This window comes from Lissotriton helveticus, chromosome 4_1 (genome assembly GCF_964261635.1).
Source record: "Lissotriton helveticus chromosome 4_1, aLisHel1.1, whole genome shotgun sequence".
Classification (NCBI taxonomy): domain Eukaryota; kingdom Metazoa; phylum Chordata; class Amphibia; order Caudata; family Salamandridae; genus Lissotriton; species Lissotriton helveticus.
In genome coordinates, this window is record NC_136063.1 from 2,112,084,230 (window position 1) to 2,112,099,632 (window position 15,403).

The 15,403-nt window shown below is 48.7% G+C and overlaps 1 protein-coding gene across 1 annotated transcript in view; it reads left to right on the forward strand.

Annotated features, from left to right (window-relative positions):
* The window catches only part of TMEM164 (transmembrane protein 164), a 338,857-nt gene that overhangs the window by 270,798 nt on the left and 52,656 nt on the right, over positions 1-15,403 (forward strand). The gene's annotated exons all lie outside the window — the stretch shown is intronic.

Consider the following 15,403-nt stretch of genomic DNA (forward strand, 5'->3'; position numbering starts at 1 on the left):
AGGACAGATGACAGTCATGGCACCTTCTTTGCGCATCTGGAACTCGCTCCCCATTCAAGGGAAGCGTCCGGTTTCCGGTGGGAGACGTGTACTTTAACGCTTTTATACGTTTAGATGGCCTGATCCAGAATTCACGTTTTGAGACTTATTGTACAGCGTATTAAAAGTACGATTTATGGAGCTTCCATTCGACTGCTCTGAAGAACGACAACAGTCGCAGGAAAGCAGGCACAACTGCTCTGACTACGGGGGAAAAGGGCGGTCTATGGGCGGGGCACTTTTCAAATAAAGCCCATTGTAAAAAAGTTAACTTCTGTTTTGTGTAAAGCTGAAACAGGCTGGTAATGTCTAGCTCTTGGTATCAATTCTAATCCGAGCTTTGATGTCACGAAAGCCCTTTAAGCAAACACACCCGTTCCCTTCAATAAAATAAAATACTGTCAATTTTTTGGGAAAATTGTAAATTCACCGATTGAAGAGACCGATAGGTGTATGGACCCAATGACCCCACGGCATCAATGTGTGGCACTTTTTTATAAGCAATACAACATCGCCACTTTAATAGATATGCCAGGAAGCATAAATAGTAGTGATTCCCCAAAATTACCCTAAAGGGAGGTATTAAAGTGCTGGGCCTAAATGGGGTCCTTATTGACTTATTTAAAGACAATAGATTGGTGAGCCCCACTATTATTCAACGTATTGAGGAGTGCAGAATACACTGACCCCCTGCTTCTTGGTCTAACTCAGTCATTGCCCTATTTTCATGTTGATTTCCAGTGTGTGTGGGGGGTCTCGCAGTGTGTGGGGGGGTCTCGCAGTGTGTGGGGGGGCTCGCAGTGTGTGGGGGGGCTCGCAGTGTGTGGGGGGGGCTCTGTGTGGGTGTGTGTGGGGGGCTCTGTGTGGGGGGGCTCTGTGAGGGGGGCTATGTGTGGGTGTATGCCAGGAAGCATAAATAGTAGTGATTCCCCAAAATTACCCTGAAGGGAGGTATCAAAGTGCTGGGCCTAAATGGGGTCCCTATTGACTTATTCAAAGACAATAGATTGGTGAGCCCCACTATTATTCAACGTATTGAGGAGTGCAGAATACACGGACCCCCTGCTTCTTGGTCTAACTCAGTCATTGCCCTATTTTCATGTTGATCCCCAGTGTGTGGGGGGGGGGGCTCGCAGTGTGTGGGGGGGGCTCGCAGTGTGTGGGGCTCGCAGTGTGTGGGGTGGGCTTGCAGTGTGTGGGGGGGCTCTGTGTGGGTGTGTGGGGGGGGCTCTCTGTGGGTGTTTGTGTGTGGCATTTGCGAGAGATTAAGCTATTGGCATTGTAAATGACAATGCCATTTATTTATGTTAGAAAAAAACATAAATAAAAATAATGTCAAGAGCAATGCCAATAGCTCTAACTTTAACAAAGGCAAAACCATTGCATTGTAAATGCTTGTTTTGGTGTTTTCTGCCCTTAGCCAGTGCCAGGACGCCTTTCGGGGTAGCAGGGCACTTTACAAATTGTATTCAGTCATCCATTTACCCACAGTTCATTTACATCCCCTTGTTAGGTTTGCATCTACCAGATGGCATAGATTTATGGTTTGCTGATAAAATCTTGGACATTCTGAAAACTGCCTTGGGAATGCATTCCTCCCATTGCTTACCTTTGGCTTTGTGTTTTATAACTCACCTTTGCTTGCTTTCTATTTGCTAACTTTATTTGATTTAGATTGTCCAGCTTGGGTTTGTCCCTCCTGTGGAGCATAGCCTATTTTCTCTCTTTTTCCATTACTTTTCACTTTATATAAACAGGCCATTAAATCTTGTTCTTAACTTGTCACATTTGGTGCATTCAGAGACAGAGTTCAAATGTCAGGCTCTGTCTTCTAAGGTTGCTTAGTGTTTACCTTTCTTTCTTTGACTTCAAAGTGAGGATTTATTTGACAATCTTTTGTGGAAGTTGTCTTTTTTTCTAGCGTACAACAAAATGTAAATGTCTTTAAAAGAACCATAAAGATTTTCAGAGTATATTAGAATAAGGAAAGCACAAGTGAAGCACTTTTGTGTAATTCTGAAGTGTAGGGGAGAATAAATATTTTGAATCAATAAAAACACATCAATACACTAGGTGAAGACATTTCCAAAAATTGTTTGTGTGATATATACTTGTATCAGTAAAACTGTGTTTCTGCAAATGTAATGGTAATTTCAATTGAAAATGTGTTGCCTGTAATAGCAGTGCGCTATCCCACCATGCATACTCTGGGTTATGCCACTCTACACTTCTCTAGTCCACTCTATGTTCCTCCACTCTAGGCCATTCTACACCATGCCACTCTATTCTACCGCACTCCAGTCTACAACATTCCACTCCATCTCACTCCACTGAACGACACGCTGCTCCACTCTACGACATGCTACTCCACTTTGCGCCCCACCACTCTAACACACTCTACGGTACGCCACTCTACGACACACCGCTTTACGACACACCGCTTCACTCTATTCTAAGATACGCCACTCCACTCTACGACATTGCACTCTCTAAAATGACACTCAACGGCACAGCACTCTACAAAACTCTACTCCACTCTACGCCACTTCGCTTTACGACATTGCACTCTGCTAGTTTATTTCACTCTGCGCCACTCTGACACTCCACTCTACACCATCCTACTTTATGCCACTCTATACCACTCTGCGAGACACTACACAACTCCCTTTATGCCACTTTACTCTGCTCCACTCTGACACACTACTCCACTATCCACTCTGACACACTTTATGCCACTCCACGTCACATTTCACTCTAACACTCCACTGTACAACACTCTACTCCACTCTGTGCCACTCCACTCTACAATCTACTCTACAATACACTACTCCCTCTAAGTTGCTCCTCTCTTCGACACTCTACATCACTCTGCCACTCCCCTCTATGACATGCTATGCCATTCCACAACACTTTACTCTACTCTGCACTCCTCTACTGTACAACACTCTACTCCTTCCATGGCACTTTACTCCCTCCACAGCACTCTTTCCCAGTCAACTCTGACACTCTTCTCCGCTTGCTGCCACTCAGCTCTGACACACTATGCCACTACTCTCTACGCCACTCTGCGTCCTTTCTCTCTACTCCCGCCACAATACGCCACTCTGTAACTCTCCTCTCCTTTCGACTCCACTCTACTTCACTCTACGCCACGCTATGCCACTTCAATCTGTGACACTCTACTACAATCTATGCCACTCCAGTCTATGCCACAACACTCTACTCCATCTGTGCAACGCCCTTTAAGCCACCCCGTGCCACTTTACTCCACTCTTGGACACACTACTCCACTCTGCCACTGCACGCCACTCTGCCCCCACTCTACTCCACTCTGCATTCCTTCACTCTACCTCCTTCCACTCTACTCCGTCCATGAAGCACTACACCACATCTACTGCATGACACTTGACCCCTCTCCACTCTCTGCCACTCCACACCACTCTCTTCTGTGCCACTAATGTTTAGCCGTGCTTAACAGCACCCACGCTGGTGTACAGCATGGCTAAAACACATTGGCAAAGCCAATAGCTCTTGCATAGTTGAGACCTATTCATTTGTCAGTGCCTGTTATAAGACTCTTTCCTCAGCACTCCTGACATTTCTACAGACGGCTTGTGCATTTCATACAGTTAATGGCTGATGAAGGTTTCCATGCTCTGGTGCTCTTCTGAGAAGAAAGCTCGCCTGCAGTGCCAGTAAATATTAATCACAGCCACCGCCTGCGACTGGATAAAGGAATGGAGCACTTGGTGTCCTTCAACCCACCCTCTGCAAACCAAAACAGTAGGTTTATGTTCGACGTAGTGCAGATTTTAGTGTAATCTGCTTAACAAATTTTGTAAAGGAGCGAAGGCCTAAAATGGAAATCTGTCCTTTTCCCCAGTTTGCCTAAAGAGCTTATTCAGACATTATTTTAACCCAGGTTCGTTCTATAGCCAGTCGTGGTAAAAAACGTGGATTTTGCATTTTGTTATGCCAATTTTATAGATGCTGCCAAAGGCGGCGGCTTTATTAGGTCTGAAGATTGACAGCGCAAAAAAAAACTGTTTATTAAAATATACATAGTTTGGACATAGGTCCCGCTTTTTCAACCATTGGGTTTCCTTGACAAATCTCCTTCAGCCGTTAACTTGAAAGTTTATCAATCATGCCTTGGTTGACCCAGGGTTCAACTCTCGCCTAATACCATTGGCTGTTTGGGTATATTATTCCGCCTCCACTTGAGTGCTTGCAAGGAACTGCATGAGCAACTACTTTCCAGCTATAGCCCTCTCTGTGCTCTCCTGCTTGCTCCCTCCCGTGTTTATCTACTTTGCTAACGGTGTTTGGGTTCTCCAGACGTCCGAAAGCAGATCGTGGTGGCCCTTGTCTCCTCGAGACTAGATTATTGTAATGCGCTCTATCTAGGCATTAACAAAAAACTCACCCATCGCTTGCAGATAGTACAAAACGCGGCGGCCAGACTTGTTCTTGATGCCCCCAGTCTCTCCTCTGCCACTCTAGCCAGGAAGAATCTGCACTGGCTACCTATCCATGCCAGGATCTCTTTTAAGATCCTTTGCCTTATCCATGGGGCCTTGTACGGAGCAAGTTCAGAGGGCATTAGATCTCTCCTATCCCCTTATTCTCCTAGCAGAGCCCTGCGTTCTTCCAATAAAAATCTTCTGTCTGTCCCTCGGGTTCTTAGAGCTAGGTGGGGAGGGAGGGCTTTCGCCTCTCTTGCCCCAAAGTTGTGGAACACCCTTCCCCCTGAATTAAAAGGGCAACCATCTGTCACGATTTTCCGCAAAGCATTAAAAACATTGCTTTTTGCAGAGGCCTATCTGTAATCTTGCATCGGTTCATATTACAAACAGTACCATCTTTTAGGCGCCTTGATGCCTTCGGGTTAAGTTGCACGATACAAGACTGTATTCATTCATTCATTCATTCAAGTTAAATCCAGACATGTCATCTATATAGTCTAGACCCAGACCGCTTGAGGCATCTTCTTTTTGAGGCAGAGATGTTCTACTGGCGCCTCTGCTACTTTCTCCAGCTTCCCCAGATAATTACAGCAGGCACAGCAAGTGCGTTACACGTGGGAGAGGAAAAATAAAGGACAGTGAAAAGGAGAGGGTGAAATGAGAGAGGAGTTTGGTTTGAACATTTTTGACAGGTTTGCTTTTGGTTCCCGGTTGGGCCCTGCAGCTTTGCCAATGCTTGTTTCAAAGAGTAATAAACGCAAAAGTGGCTTACAGATCATTAGCCGTTGAGTAAAACGCCACCCCATGTCATGCAGCAATTTCTGCATTATTGTGGATTTCAGAAGGCCAAGGTTTAAAAACCAAGATGGCAATTTAAAATACATTGTGGTGCTTGTGCAAAATTCAAAAACTATTCTTCTGGGCTTTTGTCCCTTTATCCCCCGTTTAACATTGTTTGTGCCTGTTCTCCTGTGAAAGATGCACTGCAATGCATAATCTGATAGTCTCTTCGCTGCAGATTCCATACCTTAGATTTGGCCGCAGGCATCAAATTGGATTCGTAAATTTTTCATGGGTACCGGTAGGATGTGACGTGCGCAGTACCTATATAGGCGCCACAACAGCACGCTGACAACAGTTCATTTCTTTTGACACCAGTCAGCACAGATCCAGAGAGAGCTATACCTTCAGTTGCTTTTTTTAAATGTTGTCGTTCTCCTGGTGAGGCAGGGCGGCTTGTAGCCCTGCGGCGCCTGTCATTGACAGATGTAGTGACGGATCTGCACCATGTTTGCCTCTGGTGCTGGGAACACAACCATGAAGCAAAGACCTGCGCCGATTACTGCGCCATGCACCCAAAGGCCTTGAGGGAGCGATTCCCTCAAGATCCTTGCTGCCCAACGAGCAACTCAGCAATCCAGTTCAAGAAGAAGGTCCCGGGATCAGTCGCAAAGTCCACATTCCTTGACACACTCCAAGTTGTTCTGCCACTAGGGTAAGTTTCACAAGAAGAAAAGGAGTAAAAAGTCGAAGAGGACTTCACCTCGTCAGTCGGCCAATAAGATGAGGGAGCAGCGATATTTGCATCTTGGCTCTTCGGTTGAGCCAGCACCTGTGTCTGCTCCGTGCTCCCCAAGTTTCCCAGAGCTGGAGTGTCCCCCTCTCAACTCTAGGAGTTTGAGGCCATACGCCTCATATTTGAGTAGCCTGTTTCTGCCAGCATGCCTTTGGGCCCCACGGGTTCGGGAGGGCCCCTTACTTATTGAGTAGTGGAGTGGAGTAGTGTGGCTCACTGGTTAGAGGCGGCAGGCCTGAGAGCAGAAGTCAGCCTGGGACCAGGGTTCAATTACCGACGCGGCAGGGTCGTGGACCTTGGTCAGCGGACTCGATAATTCTCGCTTCGGTGCTTACTCTAATCAGGGGTTCCACTCGGCAACTCTGGGCATTAGCTTGCCTAATCTCCACAACGGCCCCACCAATTCCGGGGATGCCTGGCTCCACCTTGGGGACTCCCAGCAAGGGACCATCCCACAGGGAAAGCCAGGACGGGTTCCCCAGAGTTATACAGCGCCGGGACGCCCCGTTGCTGGGGCAGCTGTGCGCTTTACAAGTATACTACATTTACATTTACATTTACTTATTCCACGGCCGTGGCTCTGGCGCCAGTGGGGCCTTTTGGATCCACAGATGGATCCGGACCGGCACCCGTCTTATCACCTCGACAGTCTCCAAAACCAGTCCTGATGCCGAGTCTCCTGGCATCGCTGGTCCCATTCTGATCTCTGACACGGAGCCTGAAGGGTGTTGCCGGGAGACGTGACTTCCAGGGTGGAGCCTGAGCCCTATTCTCATGGGGTAGGACTCTGGGAGGATTTGGTGTATTGCACACCTCTGCAGATACTGCATGTTTTCTCCCTCTACTATGCCTATGGAGGATGGTGCATTCTTTGCAATGGTGGTGAGGAGGGTGTTCAAAGTCATGGTGCCTTTTGTGACGGTCAAGGCGAACATCTTGATGGAGGTGCTACTGCCAGGAGTGACCCCATTATCACTGCTTCTCCCTTTCAATGAAGCCCCTATTGATGTCCTGATTGGGACCCGGTCCAAGCCTAGCACAGGGAACAGGACGATTGCCCACTGCGACTACCCTGTTCTAGGGGACCCCAAATTCAAGCAACACCCTACCCTGGAGAGCTTCATGGTCTAAACCGCCACGTCCAAGGTAAATCCTGGACATTCTCTACTGCACCTTCGTATAGGAAATCCAAGAGGCTAAACACCTTAGAGAAGAAGATGTTTTCTTCCAACAGCCTGGCACTGTGGTTTTGTGAACACCATGTGCCTCTAAGGCTGTTACTCGGTTGCTCAGGTGCTGCCAATGGTTTCGTAGGAGGCCCAGACCATACTTTCCCAGCCCACTGTTGACAAGAGGGTTGCAGCTAAGTTCACAATTAGATGTCGACTGGATACCACAGACTCGCTGAGCAGAGTGGTTTCTTCGACATTGGCCTTGCAGCACCACGCCTAGCTGAGAACAGCTGGCTTTCCAGGGGTTGTCCAAGCGTCGCTTATGGACATGCCCCTTGATGACTAACGTCTCTTCAGGGAAAAGGCGGATTGAGCGCTAGAGCGCTTTAAGGACAGCAGAGCTACGTCCAGGTCTTTGGACCTTTCCATGGACCCTCACCAATCCCAAGTAACCTTTCTTTGCTTTCGTGGCCACAAAAGGGGCTTTCAGCCATATCTATAACCTCCCAGGCACCGCTGCATGCAAGCTACCCAGCCTCTGTGTGGCTGAGGACTCAGTACTCCCAGACCTCATGGGTCAGGCAGCCAGAGGTCAGTCCAGTCCGCCACCATTCCGACAGCTGCATCCAAAGCCTTAATAGTTTGCCCTTTTATCATCATAGGCTCCCAGTGTGAAGCAGGATACACCATCACCTGCTCAACTGGAGGTCTTTCACATCAATCTGATGGGTTTTGCAGATTGTCCAGAGGGGTTACTTCCTCCCCTTCATGACCACCCCGCTTGCAACAGGCTGATGGACGACCATCTTTCCGTACTCTACCAGGAAGTGACGGCTCTCTTGGTCAAGGGAGCCATAGAGAAGGTGCTGATACTAGAAATAGATTGTGGTTGCTATGCCCACTACATCTGGTGGGCAAGAAGGATGGAGGCCTTCGCCCTCTCAATCTATTGCTGAAAAGGGAGAAGTTGAAAATACTCGTTCGCCCAAGTCCTGTCTGCCCTGCATCCAGGAAACTGGATGGTAGCGTCTGACTTGCAGAATGCATATGTCCACCTTCCCATCCTGCCTGCCCACAGCCATTACCTGCGGTTCATGGTAGGCCACTAGCACTTTCAGTTTGCAGTGCTGCCTTTTGGCCTTACCAGCACCGCTCGATGTTCACCAAGGTGATGGCGTGGTTGCAGCTGATCTGTGAAGATCAGGGGTGGCAGTCTTCCCCTATCTCAACAACTGCCCGTGGAAGGCGTGTTGCCCCAGGCTGTAGTCCCACACCTCCAGAGTACCACAGACCTCCTGCATTAGCTGGGGCTCACTATCAATGTGCCGAAGACATACCAGCCTCCCACTCAGATGCTTCTTTTCATCAGAGCTGTTCTGGACACTGTGCAGTTTCGGGCATGTCTCTGTGAATGGCGAGTCCAGGGAATTCTGCCTATGATACAGATGTTTCAGCCTCTAGCCTGGATTTCGGTGAGACTGACTCTGAGGCTGACGGGCCTCATGGCCTCCTGCATCCTGCTTGTGACACATGCCCGCTGGCATATGTAGGCTCTGCAATGGGACTTGAAGTTTCATTGGGCGCAGCATCAGGTAAATCTCTCTGACATGGTCCAGATCTCAAGGGAACTGCCAACGATCTGCAGTGGTGGATAACGAACTGTGATAAGGTGAGCGGCACACCCCACTCCCTTCGCCACCCAGATCTGACAGTGGTGACAGATGTCACTCCTGGGATGGGTCGGCCATCTGGGAGAGGTGCAGATCAGAGGCCTCTGGTCTCAGGCAGAACCTGGAATCCATGTCAACCTTCTGTCGCTCTGTTCAGCACGCTCTAAAATTGACGAAAGTGGCATTTTGAATATATGAACTTCAAATTAAATGGCAGTGCGCTCGGACCTCACACTCTTACAACCTTCTGTCGCTCCCAGCGATCGGGCTGACATTGAAAGTCTATCTACCATCCATCAATAAAAAGCTAGTGCAGGTGTACTTGGAGAACACCACTACCGTGTGGAACTGCAGCAAACAGAGCAGGGTGGGGTTGTGAGGCCTTTTTCATGACGCCTTTAGTCTCGGGACATGGCTGAAGCATAAGGGCATAGCCCTGGTGGTTCAACACCTGATGGGCTCTATGAATGCCCGGGCGGCAAACTCAGCCAAAGATTCCTAGCGGATCACGAATGGCGTCTCCATCCGGAGGTGGTGCAAAGTCTCTTTCCGCAGTGGGGAGAGCCTGGGTTAGATCTGTTCGCCACTGCTAAGACACTCAATGTCAGAAGTTCTGCGCCCTGGAGTTTCCCAAGCGACTCTCGCTCAGAGATGCTTTTCATCTCAAGTGGCGCTCAGGCCTCCTGCACGCCTTTTCACCCATACACTTCTGCCCAGAGTTGTCAAGAAGTCTAGAACCAAAAGTCATACTTGTGGTTCCAGACTGGGATCAGAGGGTTTGGTATCCCGAGCTATTGGGCATACCCATCGGTCCTCCGATCATACTGCTTCTTTGGGAGATCTTCTGTCTCAGCAGAAGGGAGGTTTCTCTATCCGAACTTGTCAATGCCCGCCCTCTTGCGTGGAGATTGAGTGGCGTGACGACTGGTATCATTGTTTACATTCTGGACATTATTCAGGTCCAGGCAGATTTAGAAGTGCCATCATGTGAAGTTTAAATCAATCAAGCAGGCAGTCAGTACTTCAATAGTGCTGGTTATCATCCGAGAGGGTATCCAGGGACTGTTCTGCGTTGCTAGTCGAAGAGCCAGAACTTGAGTTCATTCCTGAAGTGAATCAGTGAGGGTGAAGTACGTAGGTGGAGGGGAAGGGTTTTCCAGGACTTGGCAGAGTGGTAGGAGAAGGAGCGTCCTGCGGTGCGGCAGCGGCGGATACATGGTATCTGTGCAAGGGCAAGGTGAGCAGATTGGAGGTTCCTGGGAGATAGGTGGCAATTCAGGCGGTGGTTCATGTAGGCGGGTCCTTGGTCCTGGAGGACTTTGTAGGCATGGGTCAGGATCTTGAATTGCCATTTTTTTCCGGATGGATAGCCAGTGGAATGCTTTCAGGTGCTAGGTGATGTGGATTTTCTTTGGCAGGTTGAGAATCAGTCAGGCTGCTGCATTCTGAATTGTCTGGAGTCCTCTCATAAGTTCAATGGTGGTGCCTGCATAGAGTGTTGCCGTTGACAGGGCCTGCCTCGCAGTTTTCCTGGTGATGATGGGGAGGCTACTTGAAGACTTTGCAGAGCATGCAGAGGGTGTTGAAGCAGGCTGAGGAGATAGAGTTGACCTGACGTTTCGTGGAGAGTTTACTGTCCAGGATGATGCAGAGGTTGTGGGCGTAGTCTTTCAGAGTGAGCTGGATCCAAGTTCCGATGGCAACCAGGAGTCGTTATAGAGGGAGGTGTGTTTGCTGAAGATGACTACTTAAATTTTGTTAGTGTTGAGCTTCAAACAGTTGTTGTTCATCCAGGCTGAGATGTTCTTCATACAGTTGTGGAAGTTGGTCTCCATTGTGGTGGGGTCCGCTGAGAGTGAGATGATGAGCTGGGTGCCATCTGGGTGAGAGACAATGTTGATGTGGGTTCTGACGATGTTCTTAAGTGGTGTCATGTAGATGTTGAAGAGGGTTGGACTGAGGATGAGCCTTGAGGGACGCTGCAGATGGTGCGCTTGTTTGAGAGATGAAGGGAGAGAGATGGATTTTCATGACAAAGGATGCCATCCATTTGAGCACGCCATCTGTGATTACGATCTGGTGCAGTCGATTGATGAATGTGTTGAGGCAAACAGTGTTGAAGGCTACGGAGAGGTTGATCAGGGCGGGTGATTCTCCTCGGTGGAGTAGGGTGCGGATATTGTCTGTTGCAGCGATCAGGGTTGTCTCAGTGCTGGGATTGGCTCTGAATCCTGCTTGGGAAAGGTCCAGCAGGTTATTTTTCTCCAGGTGTTCAGTGAGTTGAAGGTTGATAGCCTTCTCCAGGACTTTGGTGGGAAACAGGAGCAGTGAGATGGGACGGTAGTCCTGGAGTTCTCTGGGGGTCTATAGAGGGATTCTTGAGGAGGAATCTGACCTCTGTGTGTTTCCAGGTGTCTGGCAAGGTGGCTGTGGCAATAGAGGTGTTGAGGATGTTGGTGGCTAAGTCTCTTCCAAAGTTGAAAAGTTGGTGGGGGCATGGGTCGGTGGGTGCTTCCGAGTGGATGGAGTTCGTTTGAGTAATGTGTTTGGAGTGCTGAGTTGTTCCCATGTGGTGAGCGGGTGGTTGGTGGCCGTGGTCGATGGAATGCTGAGGAGGTCGGTGGGCTGGGAATCGAAGTTTCTGTAGGTAGTTGCTATCTTGTTGTGAAAGTGGTCGGTGAGGGTGTCGCAGAGTTCCTATGATGAGATCGAGTTTTCGGTGGCTAATGGTCAGGTGAGCTCTTGGATGATGGTGAAGAGTTTCTTGGTTTGGTTGGTGCTGGTCTTGATCTGGTGTGTCAGGGCCTCCCTTTTTTGTGGCTTTGGCTGGCAGTGGTAGTTGTTGAGGGCCAAACTGAAGGGTGGCTCGGTCCACATTGTTCCTGCTGGTTTGCCACTTTGTTTCCAGTTGTTTGCATCTGCGTTTTGACGTGCTAAGTTCTGGGGTGTACCAACTGGCTAGTTTGGGAGATCTGTGTATTCTGGCCGGTTTGGTGCGAGCAACTCAGTCGGAGGTGCTATTGATCCAGGCGTTGAAGTTCTCTACTGCATGGTTCAGTTATGAGGTGACATTGGGCTGGGTGATGCGGAGGGCGTCGGTCCATTGGTGCTGAGTGACCTTGGTCCAGCTGCGGGAGGGGGCACCGTGGTGGTTGGGGGTGGTGCGGGAATGTCCGGCAATGGTGAAGCATACGATGGAGTGGTCCGCTCAGATGAGTTACGTGGTGTGGCTGTACTCCATTTTGTGACTGGACGTGAAGATGGGTCCAGTGTGTGTGGGGTCTGTGACCAGCTGCTTAAGGCTGATGTTGCCCAATCGTTTCAGGAGGTCAGTGGAGTTGTCAGTAGGGTCGTCCAGATGGAAGTTAAGGTCTCTCAGGAATACGAAGTGTTCGGATTCAATAGCGAGCTGGGTGATGAATTCCACTATGGCATCACTGAGGCCGGAGCGTCGTCCTGGGGAACTATAGCCAAGGGTACCTTTGATAGTGGTTATGTCATCTGTGTGTGGATGGAATTTCATTTGTTCCATGATGGGCGGTATGGTCTCATCATCGGAGGTGGTGCAGACGATTGATTCTTTGTTTACGACAGTGTTTCATCTTGAAGCTAATGGGTGTTGTGATGGCAATGTCCGGGGTGGATGCAGGGGTGTTTACAGAGCAGTCTTGCGTTGATCAGAAACCAGCTGAGTTGTTCCCGGGAAGTCTCGGCCGATCGGGATGGCGTGACACTGGTTGCTGCGATGACAGTCGGTCGTAGGTTGGCGATGAACCAGCAGTGGATGCACGAGAAAGGTCCAGTTTTGGAGTGAGTCAATGTGAGACAGCAGTTGTAGTTGCGTCCTGGGTGCAGGGCATGGAGATCTGCTACAAAGTATCTGTGGGGTTGCAGAGGGCCCAGGTTTCTGGCGCTGGGTGCAGTCGAGGCGCAGACGGCCTTCCTTCGACACGGCCACACAGCGGCCTCCATGAGTAGTCCTGGGAGGGGTGAGGGGCTGTCAAGGATGCAGGAAACGACGGAAACAGGAAAAACCACAGGACCTAAATCAGTTATTTAGAGTTGTAGGTACCTGTTTCTGATTATTAGTTCTAGATTTACTGTATCACGTGATGCCCTTTCAAAGCTTTGGCCTATCAAGTGGCTCTTGCCTTGCTTTGACATTAATGGCTTTACAGGTATTATGAAATTAATTATTTCACCATCGTGCCAGCTCAGAAATGATAATTGGATTAGGCGTGTGCTCAATGAAAATAATGTATTCTTTACTGAACAATTTTCTTCCCGTACCATTTAAAACCCCATAAATCACAGGAAACAAAAAGTTTCTTATTTAGCAAATTGAGGCTGCATTTTGTAATAAATGAAGGATGCTGAGTCCACTTGATAGTAAGATCCTTTATTCAGGTTCCTTCTAGGTTAGACAGACAAGTTAAGGTTGTAAGTAAATAGATAGGAAACCCCACCAGGAGCTCGCTGTCGTTAGCTCAGCCTCAGGTGATCAACTGCCACAACAGGGAATAGAGAGGTACAACCAGCTAGAGAGATACTCTGGCATTCTATGATGTCATAAGTATTGTAGTATTGTCTAGCCAGAGAGGAACAGTGAAGATAGTGTTTACTACACATTTCATGTGGACATGCTCTGTGCACTGCTGCGCTCTGTACGTCTGACATCATTTCCTATGGGCGTGTATCAATTAGTCCCAGCTGCTTGGGCAGCGTTCCAAATTGGGATCAGGGCTTGATTCCTCCTAGGAGATGCAGTACAAGCCCAGGTGGCTGCTGTCTTTTCCTGCTGCTTATAGTGCAGCCCTTGAAAGATTTCCCTCGTGGTTCCTCTGGGTCTGAGAGCTCATCTTAGCTGCAGTTTCTAAATACATGAGGTGCTTTGAAACCTGTTTTTAACCCCTGAGGAAACTAAGCGTTTCACCACAACCTTGTTGCAGAGATGAGCTTCAGGGAATGTTGTTCCACTACTTTTTAAGTTGAAACAAGAGATCATGGCCTTCTTTCGTGTTGCCGAAATAGGTGCCGTTTTTTGTGCTGGTTCAAAGAAAGTTAAAACCCCGCTGAAGTCTTTCTTTTTGAAAGAAGCAAGAATAAAAACCCTTATTAATAAGTTTTCCTCAAATATCCATTTTCTAAAGGCAAAATCAGTGCGAGTTTGCAGAGATCTTTATTCAGTTGGTTCATATTTTTATTTTTAGTATTTTTAGGACTAACTACAATATTGTTCAGTCCCTCGTGTATCTAAATAAAAAACGTTAGCAGTTTTTTCTGGTGTACTATTTATAATCTGATTGACAACCATTAATACTATTTCTAGGAATACAATGCCATCTCCCCCTCACTGCAGTCCCCAGTGACAGCTGTTGCCTAAGAAAATATTTCCTAGGACCGGTGGCTGGAGGGGGGCATCCAGTAGCGGTTGGCCTTGCGGCAGAGTGGTGGGTGGGGTATGGGGCGGGAGAGTGGTATGCGGTGGTGGGGGTCGACAAAAGAAAAACATACCTGCTCCTAGACTATCACCGCTCTGTCTCTCTTCTTGTTCCTGCTGTGTACATGCTGAGGCTCACATACTCCCCACGGCCCATCCCAGTGCTTCCCTCATGTTGGCCAGCATAAGACGACCACTGGGATTGGCCAGAGTGGGCTTGTTTTCCACTCTTAAGGTGACTGGAAGCCTGCGCCTGCTGTTCTCTCCACCCACAATGCAGCTCGGGTTAGGGAAATGTCAAAGCACATGACGCTTTGGCCGTCCTAAGATGGTCGGCCAAACCGTAATGCACACTTACAACAATGCTGCCCACCACTCCCCTTCCTTGCCTGTCAATGCATGGACCCGCCCCCAAATACTCCGCTTCGTCCAGAGGAAAAAAAAATGATGATAATACTGTTTTATTATCATTTAATTTTTTCCTTTACCTAAGCTGGCCAGAAGCGGGTGCAACGCTGCTCCACCAAAACTGAGGAGTCGCCGCTGGGATCACCTTTATTTAATTGTTACCCTAGGGCCAACCTCCAGTTGCAATGGTGTCAAGTTCGAAGCCCGATGCATAAGCTACAAGAGAGATCTTTCGTATATATACCTCTTTTCGATTAAGCCATTGTCCAAAGACATTTGCTATTCTGCTTTGTATCGTTGTGCTAGAAAATGGGCAGGTGAGGCCACAGTGCTATCATGGTACGAACCTTGGTGGTGGAGGGGGAAGAGAGTCAGAGGGTGGAAATTGCAGATAGGGCCCTGGAATCGGATCACTCCATGCTGTGGCCCCTACGCCCGCTCCAAGGATCTTGCCCTGCCTCTCTCCCATCAGATGCCACTGTTCCAGGTCTTCTGCAGGAGAAGCATTGGAGCTTCACAGAAAGACCTCTGTCCGGGAGCCTGGCTGGCCAACTCCGCCTCCTTGGGAGAAACCTCTTAATGCATCATTGTTGGTGTAGCTGAGAAATATGAACCATGACTGATTGCAATAA